This window comes from Rhinolophus hipposideros (genome assembly GCF_964194185.1).
Source record: "Rhinolophus hipposideros genome assembly, chromosome: 5".
NCBI lineage: Eukaryota > Metazoa > Chordata > Mammalia > Chiroptera > Rhinolophidae > Rhinolophus > Rhinolophus hipposideros.
Genome location: NC_138051.1, coordinates 63443280 through 63457640, shown reverse-complemented (window position 1 = coordinate 63457640; position 14361 = coordinate 63443280).

Below are 14361 nucleotides of genomic sequence, written 5' to 3'. Positions count from 1 at the left end.
GAGATGGGAAGACAGTGACTAGCATTTCTAGGATAAATAGGCATGGCCGTCATTTACCCGCAACCCTCTTCCTTCTTTTATTCTTCCATGAACATCCCTCCTACTTCCCTGCTGAGATGAAATGTTTATAATTTTTATACTTGCCCATGCACAAGATACATTATGTCTGAGTCTGTCATCAATTGAGTCATAGGTGACTGATAAATGTTAAATATTACATATATAAACTGTGCTAACGTCTGCTGCTAAAGTAAAGAAATGACACCTGTGGCAGTTACTGATAGAACAGGACAAACTATTTCTTCATTCATCTGGCCCTCAACAGAAACAAAGAGCAACAGAAACAAAGACCACCGGCCTTTGAGGGAGGAGGCTTGAGTTCTGGAGTCGGTTTTCCCTTTAACTACAGTGAGAAATCAATCACTGCAAGGAACATGGTAAAAGGAAAGGGGGTGTGTCAGCCATAGGAGATCCCCCTCAGATTTCCCTTCAAGAGAGACTCTCCTTCGAGGACCATAGTGAGCTGACAGCCTCTAGCTACCACACCTTTTGAATCTACTATAGCACTTGCTCATGCCAAGTCCATGATGCCTCCAAGCTGCTCCCAGGCAATGGCCAAGCACGCTGGGGGTATTAGAGCTGGACTCTTCTTGCCCAGCATGGGACTCTTCTCATGGGCGGTATTTGCTCTGGGGCTTCTTGTCGGCCTGGCCGAGAGATCTCAGAGGTGAGTTGCAGTCTGAGGCCTTTCCTACCCAGTCTTCCTTTACTCCTCTTTCCTTTCCTGGGTGTCCCTGTGCTCATGGTCTGAAGATTTTCCCTGCCTGCCTCTTCTTCCTCTCCCCTTTATCTTTCATAGGCAGTTCCCCCAATAAATCTCCTGTATATCTAATTCTGCCTTGATGTCTCCTGAGAGATGTCAGAAGGACGTTTACTGACAGAGGATATTAGAATTCAGGGGAGTTTCATTGAGCCAATTGTAGGAAGTAGAGCTGGGGCTCCTAGGGGAAGAAACTGCTCTTCAAATAGCAAGAGAGATGCATTTCTCAGATTCATTCTAGTCCCTGAACTTGTAATGGATTATGTCCAAGTGACTCTAATTTGTAGAGGTTAGAATGACACCAATCTATACAGTAAAGATTTAGAATTCCTCTTAGTTGAACAATCGTGGGACTTATTATACTTTTAAGTAAATAATTACATTATACACAAAAAAATTAATGCAACTTCCAAGTTGCCTAATATAAAATAGAGAGTAGTCAAGATGTTGAGAACAAGTCATGTTTAAAAGTCAGGTCTCCATAGCCTTCACTTAATAAATTCCTCCAATCTTAAAAGAATGAAAAGCCCCTTTCCAGTCATTTCCAAAGAATCTCATCTGTTTTGAGGGAAGAGTCCTTGAGATGTTCAGGCCCAATACAAAACTTTGCAAAGGGAGCCCCAAAACAAATGATTTTGCCATACCTTCTCCTATGAGTTTTGAAGTTTTCTTCTGTTTCCTACCCATTCATATTTAAGATAGAGATAGGAGGAAAGTCAGTGGGCTGTCAAAGGCTAGCTTTTGTATAGGAAGATCTGGGTTAGTCATTTCATTAGTGAACTCTTAACTCAGAATTTTAGGGTCTTTCCTCTTGGAATCGTGTCTTAATATGTTCATGGCACAGTGGGCTTTTTCTAGCATGCATCTCAAAACTCTTCCAGCCTCTACCCATTCCAAAGCCATTCCCACATTTTTAGGTATTTATTGTAGCAACACCCTACTTCTCAGTACCAATTTCTGTCAGTCTGTTCAGGCTGCTATAACAAAAATAGCATAGACTAGGTGTCTTATAAACAACAGAAATTGATTTCTGACAGTTATGGAGCCTGGGATGTCCAAGATCAAGGATGCTGGCAGACTTGGTGTCTGGTGAGGGCCTGCTTCCTGGTTCATAGCTGTCTTCTCACTGTGTTCTCACATGATGGAAGGGCAAAGGAACTTTCTGGGAGTTCCATTCATGAGTCTCTGCCCTCATGACCTAATCACCTCCCAAAGGACCCACCTCCAAATATCATCTCACTGGGTTTAGCATTTCAACATATGAATTAGACTATAGCAGATAGCCTGTTTTTCCACAAAGGAATCTTATATCTTTTTATTAAGGTGTATAAGCCTGGCTTTCAGGGTTCTGAGAGTCATGTGGGGAGAAGGTGTATGTTGGAGTATGTGAAGGTAGGAGAAACTTTTTGACATTCAGTAGTTAGACTTTCATTTAATTCCCCTGTTTTCAATATGGCACACCAGTTTTGTTGCATTGCTGAATCTGTGCCTCTCTGGTTCATTTTCTCTACAGTGTAGAGAAAGTTCTCTGTTTTAATTTTCTGATCAGAAGGGGAAGAGACTCCTGCCTGCAGCAAAGAATGGGAAAAGGGAATCTGTGAGTCTTTCTTCTAGAAACATTCAATGGATTTTCTGTTCATGTTGACCTTCCACTTCCAATTTCAGAGGTATTGGTATCTCCCATTTCTTCTAAAAAATTTTAAAAGATTTGTGTTAAAATACAGCTAACATACAATATTACATTAGTTTCAGGTACACACCATAGTTATTCAACATTATATACCTAAGGAAGTGATCCCCATGGTGAGTTCAGCAACAATCTGATACCATACAATGTTATCACAATATTATTGACTATATTCCCTATGCTGCACATTACATCCCTATGACTTATTTGTTTTATGGCTAGAAATTTGAACCTCTTATTCCCCTTCTAAAATTTTATTGAGTTATCTCCCCTCCTATTTGCTTTGTCTGGACTTATGCTTCCCCTCTTCACTCTCCCTCCATCCCCATTTGGATGAGGTTTTGAGGTGAAACAGAAGGTATACGCACGTGTTTAATCTTTCATGTTTAACTGGAAGGCTCCTGCCAGGAGCTCTGGAGGATCTCCTTGGTAGCAATTATTTCTGTTGGGGGCAGTGGGGTTACAGAAAGGACTAAGCTTTTAAACTCGAAACTATGTTTGGCTTGGGAGATCACACCTACCTCCATGATTTTACCCTGAAGAGAATGGAGAACCTGTGACATCTGCTGAGGATGAGTAGAATTAGCTCCGGACAACTCACACTTCCAAGCACTTAATTATTGTAGCTGAGTTAGTTTTTTGAGTTACCTGGGACAAGGTTGCAGCTGCGGTATATTGTGGTTAAGATGATCAAGAAGCCACCAAAACACGCTAGCTTGGTTTGATGTTTGTTTGTTTTGAGTATACAAAAAAGAAATCTGAAATTTAAGTTTCCCTTAATAATTAGTAACTTGTTGATCTGGTTGAGTTGGAGATTGGTTTCATATAAAGGATTAATCAAACAAGTAAAATTATTGAGAATTATGAAAGGAGTTACAAATATAGAGAAGAGGAAAGATAAACTGAATCCTGTGATGTTGGATTGGAATCGGAGGTATAGGCATGAATTCATCATTGTCAATATAGAGAGCTAAATATAGACATGCATGCAAATTTAGGTGAACACATGCACATTTCAATAATATAGAGAACTGAATTTAGATGTGATTCTGTGGTATGTGTGAGCATGTACATATATTTCCTAGCTCTGTCTCCTGAGAGGACCAGGGCGCAGCAACACCCCAATAACAAGAGATACATTTTGGACCTAGACCTTGGCTTTTAAATAATCTTGTTCATTAAAAGCAATCAAGTCTCTTTTAGAGAAATGTTTGATTCTTGGTCTGGGCCAAGGAAGTAAAACAGGAAGAGGAACCTGGAATTTTTTCTTTTTTTTTTAAGACAACCTGATAAACAAAGTTTAATTTAATGAATTAATAAGATAGGCCAAAAATAGACCTTTGCCAGCCATCCCAGAGAGGCTTCCACATGCCCCTGCTCGATGATAATCTCCTCCCTAAAAGTAACTATTACCCTGACTTTTATAATGCAGTTACTTTTTCTTCCTTACTTTTCTTTTTGTCACTCAAGTGTGCATCACTAAACATTAGAGTTTATTTTTGCCTGTTTTCTTGATATATCAAATAATTCCGTTTTAATTGATGGGTTCCTCTTCTATATCTTAATTTTTTTAAAAAAAATTTATTGGGGTGACAATTGTTAGTAAAATTAGATTTCAGGTGTACAATTCTGTATTACATCATCTATAAATCCCATTGTGTATTCACCACCCAGAGTCAGTTCTCCTTCCATCACCATATATTTGATCCCCCTTACCCTTGTCTCCCACCCCCCACCCCCTTACCCTCTGGTAACCACTACACTATTGTCTGTGTCTATGAGTTTTTGTTTCTCATTTGTTAGTCTTGTTCTTTTGTTGTTTTTGGTTTATATACCACATATCAGTGAAATCATATGGTTTTCTGCTTTTTCTGTCTGTATCTCTTAATTTTTTTCTTGCAGTTTTTTTATTGATGTAATCAAGCTGTTTGATTTCTTAATTTTGACTTAGTTTCCCACATTCTGAATTTTGCTTAGTACATTCTTATGGTGTAGTTTAATACACTCCTCTGTCCTCTCTATTTCCTGTAAATTGGTAATTGGACCTACCTAAATTGATCAGATTTGAATTTAATATATTCCATGGTTGGAATATATTATAATTTAAAACACTTCTCCTATTGGTAGATATTTAGATTGTGGAACATTTTTTTGACGTCAGAAAACAAAGAATGCTCAAGAAAGTCTGGGACATGTTGAAAGGACACAGAAGCCAGCCTGAGAGGACTTCCACTGGCTAACTCTGGGGACAACTTGAGCATCATAATAAATAATAGTAGGTTATAATCCATTAAGTGAAACAGGAATCCACAATTACATATTGATTAATAATGAATACATACATAGGGAGAAGAGAAAATTCTTACAGTAGAATGGCAACTAATAAGTGCAGAAGGAATGACAAAATTAGAAAAACACCATTTGGCAACTATCATAGTAATAATCAATTCAGGCAAGAAACATCAGTGGATGCCAGACTAGTGGACAAAAATGTAATAGGAGACAGGACATTTACTTAGTGTCAAAGTGTCTCTCCACAAAATAAGTTTTAATTGCAAGAGGGAAAAGAATAAGCTTACAGTGGAGAATCCTGACAAGGACCACCTGAATCAAATCAAAGTTAAAAAAACCAGTAATGAGACAATTTAAATTAGGTACTACCTAATAAGATGCAAAAAGGGGAACATTTTTATGGTATATTCCTGCCAAAAATCATGACATGAACCTAATCATGAAGAAACATGGGAAAACCCATATTGAAGGATAGTCTACAGAATCACTGGCCTATACTCTTCCAAATGTCAAGATCCAAATAAGTCAACGAACAACAAAAAAATAGTTTCTATGTTAAAGAAGACTAAACAGACATGGTGATTAAATACCATATGTCATCTTTGTTTTTGTTTTGTTTTGTTTTTTGTGCTACAAAGCAGTTATTCTCAAAGTGAGATCCTAGAACCAGAGCTTCAGCACAACCTGGGAACTTGGTTAGAAATACAAAACTTTCGATCTCATGCCAAACCTACTAAAACACAAACCCTGGGTTTGGGACCCAGTAAACTGTTTAATGAGACTTTCCATTGATTTTGATGCACACTAAAGTTTGAGATCCACTGCTATAAAGCGAATTGTTGGGGCAATTGTTAAAACTGTATAGCAGACGATGATAATATATCAGTGTTAATTTCCTGCTTTTCATGTCATTGTTTGTAGGAAATATATACTAAATTATTCAGGAGTAATGGAAAATTATGCAGCAACTTATCTCTGAAATGGTCCAAAAATAAAAAGTTCTTTGTAACATATATATTACTTTTCTATATGTTTTAAAAAAATCCAAAATAAGAAAAATATAAAATAGGAGGGTCTAGATTGTACATTTATCATGTTAGGAAAAAAGTCTGCCTCATAATCATTTCAACTGTTTTTATGTAATCAAAAGTGGCACTAAATACAAAGGACATATATTCCATTACGTGTATGGTTAAATCTACTATAGAAAATAGTTTGTTCTCCCAAGAACCATCTGTGTTTATTTTCAGGTTGAGCCAACCCTAAGGTTGCTAACATTCTTTAAAACCATGTTGATGAATGACACAATCTCTGAATCACATCAAAGCTACTACAGTTTCTTTGGGGATTCCATATCAGCGGAAAAACATTTCTGCTGAATAGCATTGAGTCAATACACGAAATGGAAAAGTAATTGTTTTCAAATAATCAACTAGATGACATACACAGACCCTCTTTCTCAACTGCGTTACTAATTGCCTAAATACGACCCATGGTCTGATTTTTCTTTTTCCCCTCACTGTAGATTCTTTGCAAGACTTTCCATTGCACACAACTAAAATACAGCAAGAGCAAAATATAGCCTGAGACAAGTACGTTTGCTGGATTAGATTCAAATATGCAGAGTTTTATCTAGAAGGAAAAATCCTTTCAGAGTGAGAGAGGAAGTGAATCAGGCCCATGGACCTTGGCTAACTGACCATATGCAAACATTGGTGGTTGGTGGTTGTTTTTCTACTTTTGGTTATCCACTTTGAAGCCATTGTACAACATCCAAATCCCCAACTCCATTCTTCCTGGAGTTTGGGTGGTTATGCATTTGTTCTGAGACTGTGAACGGACAGTTTCTTTCCAACTAACAAGTGTTCCTTCCCCAGACATAATCCGTTAGAAGAACTGAATCTGATTAGTAATGTCACAACTGAAGAAGACTACATTTGCTTTAATGGAGTTTATTTAGAACATCCTGCTGCTAATGTCAGCACACAGATTGGGCAAGTTCCACCAAAATAACTTTCAGACTATTTGTACTCAATTAAATGTTTATTTAAAATTTCCTTTTGGGTTTTATTGCTGTAAATGTATTGTTCATTTTTCACATACCAGGCACTGTTGTTTAGTCTCAAGGGCATTACTGGTTACAAATTTAACAAGTGTGACACATTAAAAACAACATTTAGGGAAGAAATTAGGGTTGAAAGGATGTGACCAGATGTTTCCACGGTGTTTCGCCAAAATGTCACTTAAATGCCAACAAGATATTAAAAGGAATTTTTTCCCAAAGTCTCTCTACCTACTTGACTGACCCCAAAATATGTTGCTATCGTAGTTGTATTAGAAAACCTTTTTAATATGTATTTTCATCACAGTTTCTTGAGGATACTTTTCACTGACATTTTTCTTTTATAAATTCACTATGGTAGTAAAAAATAATCGTGACTACACCACATATTACCTTTTATGACCCAAATTTTCTTATGATGGAAATAGGGATGCTGGTCTCTACTTCCCATGATTATTAAGGAAATTAACTGAGATAATGTGTTGTGACACTATACATGTGCCGATCAGTACCTGGCACATAACAATGACACATTAAATAGTGTTATTATTATTACAAACAGTGCTAATTATTAATACAAGCAAAAAAAAAAGAGAAAAAACCCACTAAGTGCCCTTGTGCTGACTTTCCTTAGGAAAAAAGGCAATGTCCCCTGCAAGTTTCCCTTAAGTTTCAATCTTCTGTTGAGATTGTCAGTTACCACTAGTAAGAAGAGCCCATCACGGGGCAACTTTAAAAGAAAGTCATTATTGTTTTTAGACAAATCAGGTGGCATTTAAATGAGTCCTCTCTGAGCTGATTTCTAAACTCAGAAGCATTTAGAGAAGGAACCTGCACGTAAGTGAAACAGAACAGAGTGATCGCGCCCCAAGCAGAAGACTCCAGGTTTGCTTTCTTTCCGTGGGAATTCTGTTGATATCAGGGGGTTAATAGAGCTTTTTAACAGTAGATTGGGGCCCTGGAACTTTCATGATTTGGTCCACATTCAAAAATATACGAAAGTATAAAAGTCAGTGAAGTAAATGCTGTACAACAGAGGTTTTTCAGGGAAAAGGGATAAGCTTGATCCAAAAATATTTTAGAGGGTGGAGACATTCCAAGCATACCATTCCATGCCTGTGCCAATGGAATGTGGGCACAGCACAGGAATAATGTCCAAGGCTGGAGAGCTTTAGAGGACCAGGGAAATTCTGACTGAAAAACACAAAGCAGTGAAGAACATCACTTCCTACCCCCAACCAAGTTTTTCTGTTTATAGGTTGAATTGTAAATTCTGGGTGAATTGTAGGTCCAGGAGCGATGGGTTCCAAAATTTGGTAACAAATAATTATAGCTGTATTTTGCAAATGTACAGCTCTACTTTGGACAAACATACCCCGAACTGGAAGGAGAGATTAAGCAAATTCAGATTATTGCATTTAAATTCCAAACTGGAAATAACGTTTTGTTTCTTTCCATTATCTTTGGCTCTAGGTGAGTAAAGCTTCAATAATGAAAATATACCAATTTTAAAAATAAACGTAAATATGGACTGCTTTTCCACATTAATCATGAAGAGGGAGTGATTTCTAGACATAAAGAATCATATCCATTCCTGTCCCTAAATTCCTTGAATACAGTTTATCTGCTTGTTGTCATGGTTGTTGTTTTTTCTTTCCATCTGTTTTTGTGATCCTTCAAAACATGAGAGGATTTTGATTTTGAAAGATCTCCATCATCCCCAAGGACTATCGGCCCATCGTTTGTGGATATGGTTGTATCTGTTTGCAGTGGTTCATCTTCATTCTTCTCTGCAGACATACTGAGAAAATGAGGAGACAGTTGGATGTCCAGAAAGGACAGGACTTTTCAATAAAAAGTTCAGTCAAATGCCTACGCAAAAATACTTTGCAGACTGTTTTACTAAAGAGGCATTCCCTCTTTTTCCTTGACCCTGATAATCTATTTAATGGAAGAAGAACAAGTCAGTTTACGGCAAAGAACCATTCAGGGATCGCCAGTGTTTCTCAAAGATGGGACTCAGCTCACCTCAATCAGAATCCCCCGGGGAGTTTTAAAACTTCAGATTCCTGGGGCCCACTCCAGCCTTACTGTGTCCAGATATTCCTGATGAGGACTGGGACGCTGCATATTTAATAAATGCTGCAGGTAATTCTTATGCATCTTCAAATGTAAGGGTCTCTTCAAAGTGGAAATTAGTAGTTAGTTACGTCATAAAAGCCCGTAAGGCTTTCTGCCCTAGCACGCCTCTAGCTTTCAAGAGAGGGTTAATGGCACATGGCGTTTGAAAAAATTCCAGTTTGAAACAAAGAACAAGCCATTTTCCCTCTTCTCAGTGTTTTCTCCTAACTCTGTTTTCCTTCGTGGACTCAATCATCCAGACTTTTTTACACAAAATAGCAGTTGGAATCGAGCAGCTCCCCAAACATTGTTATAATTATTATTGGTCCTTGCTTTATTCTTAATGCCTCTGCGTTGCTGGTCAGTGACCATGATCTGCGTTTTCAGGCAAGGAAAGGGACACATCCTAGCAGCTGAGTCACCTGATAGTCACCAGGTATGGAGTAGATCTGAGTCTGACAACACCTTCTATAGGGCAGTGGTTCTTGACTGCACATTAGAATTGTCTGGGAAGGTTGAAAACTCCCAGTGCCTAGGCCACATTTCAGACCAAGGTCATCAGAACCTCTAGGGGTAGGAACCAGGCCTCAGTACTTTTAAAGCTCCCCTAGTGCATTCCAGGGTACAACTTCAGCTGAGAACCACTGTTCTGGAGCATCTGTAGGAAGTTCATTGAAGCATTTACAACACCTGAGGGAGATCATCAGTATTTTTCTTTACAGATGGAACTTTTTTTACCTGCAGTATACTCTAACAGGAGGAGAAAGTTGAGGAGGTACTTCTTATAGACAATTTGTCTCTGGAAGAGAATTTTAAAGTTTCTTTGGAGTGTTCAACCACCAGTATAGGAGACCAGTGTGGAACACTGCAGTATGGATGTTATAAAGTCCACACCCAGAGACTTGCCCGCAGTGTGTACTACCCCTGCCCACCTATGAAACTCCCCTATACCAACCCTTCACTTTGTCTGTTTCAAGATAATCTATGAAATTTATCAGTCTTCAGCTCTTTGCTGTCTTCTTAAGAGCCAGTTACAGATCTCCAGTGAGCTGAAACAGGGAAAGTTGTTTTAAACCATTGACTGCTTAATAAATTAGCACTAGACGGCTCAGCCTAATTTATCTCGGAAAGCCAGTTTCCCAGGGTATCGGAGCAATACCACAAGAAAAATTATTTCCATTAAACACCACAAAAATGTCTTTCCTGTGATACTTCACTGAAAGGGTGACATGTACGAGATTCTCAGTCACAAAACAGGAAAGAAATGTTTGAAAGTTAAATTAAAAAGTAAAGCACAGTTAAGATTTTATTGAGCTTAAACCCTGTTTCTACCCCCTAAACATATAAATCTGTTCTGTGTTCTGTGTCTCCCACTCAGATGGGTGATAAATTTTGGATGCTGAATTCTTATGTCTCTAAAAATAACGTTTACCTAAAGTGAAGTGCAACATCTGGGTCCATTGGGGGACCATGAAGTGGCCTTTCAGGTTAATTATTTGTGTGGTCAGGTTAGATTTCCCGATCCTGAAAGTGATACCAGTTTTGTTTCTCTTGGCCCCTGCCCACCACAGGTAAAGAGTGCTGTTCCAGTGACTTTCCCATAGACCTGCTCCTTCATGCAGAATGCTGCCATCAATGCCCGACAGAGAGGAAATGGAATATTTTCCATCTGCTCCTTGAGCTGAAGGACCTGCTGTGCCTGGAGGCCCCTCGGTTACTGTGGTTAGGAATAGATTGAAGAATGTCCCCAATGCTGTCATAGGGAATGCCAACAGAACAGATTCAGGGGTCTCTATTATAGTAACATTCTCAAAGGAGTGTCTCTCCCTGCCGTCTCCATCAAAGGATATATTTGCCTGTCTAGACCAGAGAGTGGATTGCGATGGTTCATATGCACCTTTCGAGACTCCCCAAGTGGGAAAAGTAACAAGGCTGGCATTGAATTGATCAGAATAAGAATTCTTCACCCTCCTTTCCAACACTCTAGTCCATATTCCAAAACAGGCTAATACCATGGAAAAAGAAGCCTAATGAAGGAATGTGGTGAGAGCAACCAGCTGTCTAGGGTGATCCTGGGAAATGATGTTTTTTTCTTTTTTTAATATGGATAACATCACAGACAGTCTTGAAATAAATTTTAAAAATCTCTAGATCTTTGTATAAATTTGAGTCCAAACATTTTTATCCACAACATAAATTTTTCCGGGCACTGACTCAAGACCTGGGAGTTATCTTTTCATTTTTCCCATTTCCCTACCAAATTCTGTTTGTTATTTCTTCTTTTCTTTTCCATTTTTTTGGGAGATCGATCACTACCTCTCCTTAAGCCTAATTGCTTTATCTTGGTCTATCGTAAAAGGTTCCTAATTCATCCCCAGACCTTCAGCCTTTCAAAATTAAAGGTCATTCTATACACCACCACCAGAGCAAGCTTCTTGGATTATTGCTTGCGCAAGTCACTTTCTCTATTTAAACTTTTATTATGGCTCTTTCATTAACTGCTGAATAAAATCATGGCAATTTATCCTGGTGTTCAAGGCCTTTTACAATCTGGTTCCAAATTATACTTTCTGTCTTATGCTACTTCCCATGTTCCAGCCAAACACCTCCATACCCCCTCATTTCTTACCTCTAACTCATACCATTCCCTCCATCTGTCACTTTACCTTATCTGTCCGTGATGAAATTTTGCTTTTTCTCTAAAACCCAATGCAGAAGTTCTCTTTTTCTTTCATAAACCCTTTTCTGGGGATTTAGTCAGAAGATTTCTATGTCTCCCTGTCCTCCAACATTTGATTAGGGATACTTTCAGCACCTATAACATGGATTGTTTTGTACTATAATTATTTGGTACCTAGTTTAGCTCTGTCATTGGGTTGCAATTTCTAGAAGGCATAAACCATGTCCCTATTCTTCAACATGCCTTGTACATGTTGGATGATGAATGAGTAAATGAAAAAATAAAGCTAAATGCCCCCCCCCTCCCTTTCTAACCCTTACACTGAAAAAGTGTGGTGTGGAGAACAGGCTGTGGAGAAATCTCTGGTATATCTAATTTGAGGGCAGTCATTGGGCCTAAGAATGTAGATTAGTGGTGAGAAGACCTTGGCACGTCTGAGTTCAGGTCCGTTTCCAAGGACCATCAGTGTGTTCAGAGGCTTATCTGAATGAATGGATCCTCCCGTCTCTGGAATTTCAGGGATGGAAGGGGGCAGAAGTGTGGGCCTATAGTCATAAAACATGTATTTTTAAAAATGTAACCAGAGATTGCATAACTTTCTGAAAAATCGAGGCTTGGAGCTGGCATGTATGTTGTTCAGGTGGCCTGGGGGCTGCTGAATGGGTTCACCTTTGGCATGTGTACCCTGGAAACCTGGCTACAAGACTTTGGCAGACCCTGAGTTTACAGGCAAAAGACACAAGAAAAAAAAATACATCAAAGGATTGAAATGGTCCCACAAATTCCCAGTCCTTGCCAGCCTGTTTGCATCTCAACATGGCTTAATACATGGGAATAGTATGCCCTTAAAAACTAACTTCTCTTTAATCAATTTTTTTTTTTTTGCAAACATAGATTCTGGGTAAAGGTTTATACATAACAATTATACAAAACAGCAATGTAAATCGGGCCTTTCCTCCCCATTTGCTGTAGTAGCATGACTGTTAGCATTAACACAGTGAAGAAATTGTTCACAATGGCTGTGGAAGGTGAATAAACTGGGTGATTCAGGCCCCCAAGATTTTCCTTTGCTTTAATAGCAGGTAGTGAGATCTGAACTTGTCAATAATTATCTGTATTACCTCTTAATTTCACTTTGCCTAGATAGCCTCAGTTTTTGTTCATGAAAGTAATTGTCATGTTCACCATTCTGTGGAATTATAATGAGGATTAAATAGCAAACGTGAAAAGCATATTTAAAAAGGACTTTGTACCTTCTGAAACACTGTATACATGTTTGTATGTTGTAGATTTGTTTGTGTTATTCAGATACGGCTGTTGATTACTCTCTGGCCTGTATTTCATCTTTTGAGCCATGCTTCTCTTCAGACCATTTTAAGTTTGTGTGGATAGACAGACTGACACATACATACATACATGCATGATGGATGGATAAATGGATAAATAAGTGAATAAATGTACGTATACATATATTTCTATTTTAAATATACATGATTTAATGAACAATTATACTTTATCAGATAATAAACAACTTAGAAGTGAATCTAAACTAGATTTAATTTAATGGATTTTACAAATACTGTTTGTGTGGTTTTTAAACATAATTTTAAATTCTTTTAATGCTTGGAAATTGTCCTCTAATGCAGAGCTTTCTAAATGTAGCCCATAGGCCCACACCTAACTCCATAAACTGTTTCTTCTCAGTAGCAGTGGTAACAAGCACATGGCCTAACTCACTACTTTCTTCCCCCCAAGTTTCTTGATTTCCAGCTGGCACAAGCTGTTTCAGTTCTCACACTTGTAAACAATAGTTCATGGACTGTAGTAGCACTGCTCTAATGGCATTTTTATTTTGGCATCTATTCATTCAACAAACATTTACTGAGCACCATATTAATTAAGGCAATCCTAGAGGTTGTGACAAATAAGTCCTGAACTTGATATCATGAACATTTATTTCTCAGACACATCAGTCTGTGCAGGTACTCTTCTGGTGCCCTTCTATGTGGTTTTGAGGAAAATGGCTCCTTCTGTCTTGTGGCCCATTCTTTTCTAGTCTGCAGAGTCCTCTTCCATTAGCTAGCAATGGGAAAAGAGATGGTGGGGGAAAGTACACCCCCTTATTTACCATTCCAAGAATGACACACATCACTTTTGCTCACATTCTCTTTCTGAGGACGAGAGCCTTCCTTATCCCCAATGCAAGGGAACTGGAAAAAATAATCCCTCTTTGTGGACAGTTGCCAGCATTAATGTTTCATTAGAGAAGGGGAGCATAACATACATCTTAATTATTTTTATAACAGCTTTATTGAGATATAATTCACAAAACATACAATTAATTAATCATACAATTTAATGGTTTATAGTGTATTCGCAAATATCTACAACCATCACCATAGCCCATTTTAGAATGTTATCTTTATCTCAAAAAAACCCTGTACCCTTTAGCTATGGTATCAACCTCCCATCACCCATTGTCTCCAGCTCTCAGCAATTCAATTAATCTAATTTCTGTCTTTTTAGATTTGCCTATTCTTGACATTTTGTATAAATAGAATTATATAATATGTGGTCTTTCCTGAGCAACTTTCCCTTAATGTTTGCAAGATTCAGCACTGTTGTAGCATGTATCTTTGTTCCTTTTATGGAAGAATAATACTTCACCGTATGGATATACCACATTTTGTTTATTCATT